Raw genomic sequence first — 6000 nt, forward strand, 5'->3', positions numbered from 1 at the left:
TAGATCGCCCCACCCAGTACCATGGGAGTTCATATCACCCAGAATTAATACTGGGGATGGAAGAATCGAAACTAGATTCCAGAGTTGACTACGGCTAATGGAGGTTCTTGGTGGAACATAAACTGAAGCTATGCAAAGGTCTTTGTTCTTCACATTTATTTGACAAGCGACGATTTCGACGCCTGATAGAGCAGGAAGGGAAGTTTTGTAGAAAGGGTAGCACTTTTTGATCCCTAAAAGTACTCCTCCATAAGAATTGTCTCTATCCAGGCGTATAATGTTAAAATCGTGGAAGTTGAGTTCTTTATCGGAAGAAAGCCATGTTTCACAGAGAGCAAATATATCACAATCAGAATTGTGAAGTAAAAATTTGAACGAGTCTAGTTTAGGCACTAGACTACGGCAGTTCCACTGTAGCACAGTGATCATATCTTCAACCTCGTTCGACGAATTATCCATCGAAAGATATGATTGATGCAAGCAGGGTTACTTCCACTCACTTGCTATAAAAAAATGTTTTTCGGAATTTAAAGTCGTTAGATGTTATTATGATAGTTTGTGCTTGTAAGTTAAAATAAGAGGTTGCAAAGTATGTGTTCGAAACATTAAGCCTGTCAATTTCGCTTTCAGAGTGTCACAATCAGCGATTTTATGATTCGTGAGCGTTCACTCAGAGTGAGCGCTCGCGAGTCGTCAAATTGCTGATTGTAACTATCTGAAACCAAACATGACAGGTTTTAAGTGTCAAACATTTGCTTATCAACCTCTTCTTGAATCTAGATAGTACAAAATATCATAATAGCATCTAATGATTCTGAAATTCCGAAAATCATTTTTTTTTTATAGCAAGTGAGTGGAAGCAAGCCTGGATGCAAGGAGAGGCCATGAAACAGTCAATTGCTTAAGATATGATTCTAATGTTGGAAGCAAGGCAGAAACTAAGCTTCTAAGAGGGTCTTGTATGTTGAACATATTTAATATGAATTCCACATTTTTCCGAAAAAGCTAGCAAACCTCGTTCGGACTTGGATTTCTTTTGAGAAGTTTGAGGAGCAGCTTTTTTGTTTTTCTTATCTTTGTTGGGTAATGGCGGAAAATCCTTACTGCAGCCAGGAAGTGGAACAGTAGGAGCCTTCGATTTAATTTTTTCATCCCCATTACCCTGGGAATTTTGCAATCCTCTGGGAGTGACTTTAGTTTTCTTACGGCGCACTTTCGGGGAGGAGCATTTTCGTTTTGAGGATCCGTTCGTTTTCAAAGGTGCGTGTACCACCGTAGAGTCACCCTCATCGGATGAGTTAGAGTCCGATTCTTCAGCTGACAAAATCGCAAATTGATTTTCATCTTGGACGGCTGGCTGATGCAGCCTTCACCATTTGTGCATATGACTGCTTGGAGCGTCCAGAGATTGAACGCTGCACTTTATCGGAGTGCTGTTTGTACATCGGGCACTCCTGCAAAGGGTGAGGATTCTCACCACAATATGCGCATTTTACTGATTCTTTGTGGCAAGAATCCTCTTTGTGGTTTTCACCACATTTGCCACAACGAGTTTTGTTGCCGCAATGACTGGCCGAGTGTCCCAGCCTTTTCCAGTTGGTCCAATTATATACCCTCTGTACAAACAACCGCACCGGGAAAAAAGCACCATCAACTTTTACAAAGTTTGGGAGAACTGAACCAGCGAAAGTCACCCGAAACGACCCAACTAACAATTTTCACAATGTAAACGCTTTACTCATTTCATTTATACAGTCTCAAGCTGTATTCAAACGTTATACGATATGAGGAAACCTTTACTCAACCTCTAATACAAGCAAATTTGGCGAACTTAGTCAGCTACTTATGGCTGTTGGAACAGTCGGGAGAAGCTCTTATTGCATATTGCATATCCATTAACGCTTCTATACAGCTGTTATCCTGCTGTTTAGTTGTGTGTGAACTTGAAAGACGCTTATTCAACCTTTTCCCGGTTGTCCAATAATCACTACACAGCTTTCTCTTGAAGCCGGGTTAAATACTGTTTACGCTTTTTTATGAAAGAATTTATTAGTTTATTTTGCTGTGAATCAAATTAATCGAAATTAGTTACAAATCATCACCAAATTATTTACCCTGCACCGGAACCTGGAATCGAACTCGAGACGACCTCATTGGCAAACCTTGACACTACCAACTGTGCTACGCCAACACTTTGAACTTATGTAAACAAATCAACATTCCCTTCTACAACAAAATCGCTGAGTAGAGGTTTTATAATAGTACACATGGATCACTTTTCTCGACTAGTTATAAAAGAGCAGAGTAAAAGCTGCAAAACTGCACACGTCTAAAAATAAACCTAGTTGACTGTGAAAATGCTTCCGAAGTTGATCTAACACAGTTTATAAGCAGAGTACAGGTTGTTTAGTTATTGAAAAAGCACTTTTGATGTTTATGTTATTCAGCAAGAGTTGTTGGTTGTGTAGAAGCCATCAAATTAGTAATATATTCACTTTCTTAGCTTTATTTTGCAGCTACAAGTGGAAAGTTGATTAGTGTGTGTATAGAAGTGACATAAGCGTTTATTGGCTGATGTTATTCAGTGCGACTCACAAATTGAATAATGGTTGTGAGAAAGTTGAGTAAACTCTATCCGAAACTATTTTGCTAGCTTTTGCTTGTAGCTGTATCTGCAGCTTCTTTTCAGCTACTTTACAGCACTGGAAAAGTTGGCTTACAAAGCTGAAAATGTTAGTTGGGGAGTCTGAATGCTGATAAACATTCTTGCCATCTTGCAAAGATACTGAATACAGTGGCCTGACATCCAGTATCTGTACCTGCTCTCCGATTTTCGAGTTTTTGAAGCAACCCGATGCTCGTTTTAAGTCCTCGACAGTCAGACTCGCGTCGGAGACCACGCCTTCTATCTCCACATCTCGAGAAGAGATGTAGATGTTATACTCAACACTAAAAAGCTCGTGTTCAGCCATTTTATTTGCCACATCATAAGTCGGTGCTTCTACTCGCAGTTTGTTGAATCTTTCCTTCTGTACCAAGATTCCCGGATACTTTCGCAGCAAATCTCTCGTAATGTCGAGAGTTTTCAAAGGTTTATTTTTGGGCCGAAAAAATACAACCCATGGTCCTTTCGAAGACGGTTGGTAGTATCTGGTTCGCACAACGTAGGCATCCGAAGGCGCCATAAGTGTTGCGCAAAAGTGGTGCACAACCGCTTAAAAAAGAAAAAAAAAAACTTAAAAATAACCTTCACCAATTAATTTACTTAACTACTAGTTGTTAATATTTTTTTGCCCGGTGTGCAAGCAACCATACAAAAAAAAATTATATAAATAAAAAAAAATAACTTTTTACTAGTTGCAAAAATGCCCCACCCTATTAGGGAGAGCACACTGCCACAAGGCAACTTTGTTATACAATAGCAAGGCAATCGAAAAAGCTATCCTATTGATCAGTTCACGAAGATTTGCCGCACTCTTCTCTCACCCGTAAGTTTTGACAGTTTTGGGTGGTTTGTTTTGGCTCCCATTCGTTGCTATCTCTTTTACTCAGAAGCAAAATGATAGGGAGCAAAAAGTGAGGTTAGGGACCGTGCACTGATCTATTGTACTTATGCCGTTTGCTGCTGCTTGCTTGCAGCTGCAGGTGGTGATACAATGGAGACGTCGTGATTATGGTGCTCTTTCACCGGGATGGGTAGAGATGGACACTCAAAATAAACGGGCTCGCCGAATTTCGGTGCTTCCGAGACACGCGCGCTTATCACCTGGACACTGCACTGTGATGCGAAAAAAAACCACGCGGGTGGAAAAAAAAATCACAAGTAATACTTAATTGTTGTGTTCACTAATAAGACACTTGTTATTTAGTTACTCACTGATTATAAACTGCAATCCTCATATCTCTACCACTACATTTACTGTTGACGTTTCCCTATCAGAACCGCCGTCGGCGTTGTTCACTTGCTGACTACACTGAAACTAATGTAACATTAATGTCGTGTGAGAGACCGGGACCGCGTTAACCGACTCAGCGCTCGATACGGAATGGAGGATGCTGGGTTATTTATTAAACTAAATCAACGAATGTGTTGTCGTGAGTGATGTGATCGATGATTAAGATTTAAAACACAAATAAAAAAAAGAATTGAACTCTCGATCTCCTACTGGGAATGCGGAAACAGTAACCATTACTCTACTGACGGAACCAGTGTTGTGGAATAATGAATCTAATAAGTCGTTTATAAAGCATTTACAAAGCATGAAATACATGGACGCATAGTGGTATAAAATCTATTTTGCTGACTGTATTAACCTTTAAACAGTAATATTGTAAAGCAATGGAATACAATCTAATAGTGGAGCTAGAAAACATTTATTAGACGTCTAATAAAGCATGTTATTAAATCAATTGAAAACAATCGATTTAAAGCGTCAATTTATGTGCAAATTACACTTATTCAGTTTGTTATTGGATTAAATTTCTGGTGTGGAATCAGGAAGACAGTCAACGTTTATAAAGCTTTTAAATAGTAAATAAATCAGATTAGAGCAAACAACGGAATAAAGGCGCATCTATCGCTCTCAATGAGGTTTTTTCAGCACATAGTTCAACATCCCGTTTTATTCAGCATTGTACACTGTTATACAGCATTTATTCAATATGTATGCTTATTTGTGACTCTGAATTGTTTGTTGGGGGGTTTGTTTATTAAAGTAATAGTTTCATGTGAACACCCAACTAACCATATCGTATCTCAGTGACAATGGTGACATTGTCTCACTCTGAACCTACATTTAAGGTTATTTTGTGATTATATGGTTACTTGGGTACTCACATAAAATGTTGTGCAAGTACCACTAGTTCAACAACGCCCAACTATGGACAGCTCCAAGTTTATCCCATTTACTCTCTGAATCAGCCAACACCAACATGATTATCTGCTAAGAAACAACAAAGAATGTAGGTATAGAGATAAATCTCAAAAATATAGTTTTAACTGATAGTAACACCAAACGATCAAAATGTCCTATATTGGACCCTGCCAACCCACGGCGCCTGCACAGTTATGTGGGCCATCAGAATGGTTCATCGGTTACGAAGTGAAGTACTTCTCAACTGAAGCGATACATTTATCAATAATTCAAATTTACCCTAATGTAAACTTAATATTATCACCCATATGACCGTCCACACCCGAAACCCATCCCCCAAACAAAATTAAATAAAAGGTTTCTGTATGGCAAACACGCCCGGACATAAACGAGAATATGGGTATACATTTTCACTATCGCAAGTACGGGTAATCATCGAAAGTAGGGGAAATATAAATTTGATAAATAGCAGATTTTTAGCGATGTGCCCAATCTTAGATCCATAGGCCAACATTAGAGCCATTTCCCCAACTATTTTACCGAAGACAGCATATCATTAAATGATGTCTTCGATTTTACTCAGGCATTTTTGAGCAAACTGCAATCACCCTCTCATACTCGATATGTACCTGGCACAACGATGCTCTATACGCCCTCTGATAAAAGCGCAGAAAATAACATCTTCTTCAACAAGTAATTCGGGTTTAGGAAAGGCCACTCTACGATCTACCAACTCGCACGGACTACTAACATCATCAAGCGGAACAAGTTCGTTTCCAAGACATCTGCTATGGCGTTGTTGGACCTTGAGAAGACGTTCAACAATGGCCTTATGTTCAATTCAAGCTAGCATTAAATTTTATACAACTACCGATCTTCCTTGGTAGGATGATCAAAAACTACTTGTCGGGCAGATCATTCCAGGTCTTCTTGAACAATTCACCTTCTGTACACTAGGTCGAATGACACTAATCCGATCATCACTATAGTGATATGCGGATTAGTGCCATTCGGCCTAGGGATATAACCTGATAAATTATTTACCATCAATTCAGAATGATTTTTAAAGCCTTTAAATTGAGATAAACAGACTCACAACATATAGCTATTTATTTTCAGCGTTTGT

The sequence above is a fragment of the Ochlerotatus camptorhynchus genome, unplaced genomic scaffold (genome assembly GCF_037179485.1).
Source record: "Ochlerotatus camptorhynchus isolate MF236.1 unplaced genomic scaffold, CSIRO-AGI_Acam_v1.1 ptg000170l, whole genome shotgun sequence".
In the NCBI taxonomy this organism is placed as follows: domain Eukaryota; kingdom Metazoa; phylum Arthropoda; class Insecta; order Diptera; family Culicidae; genus Ochlerotatus; species Ochlerotatus camptorhynchus.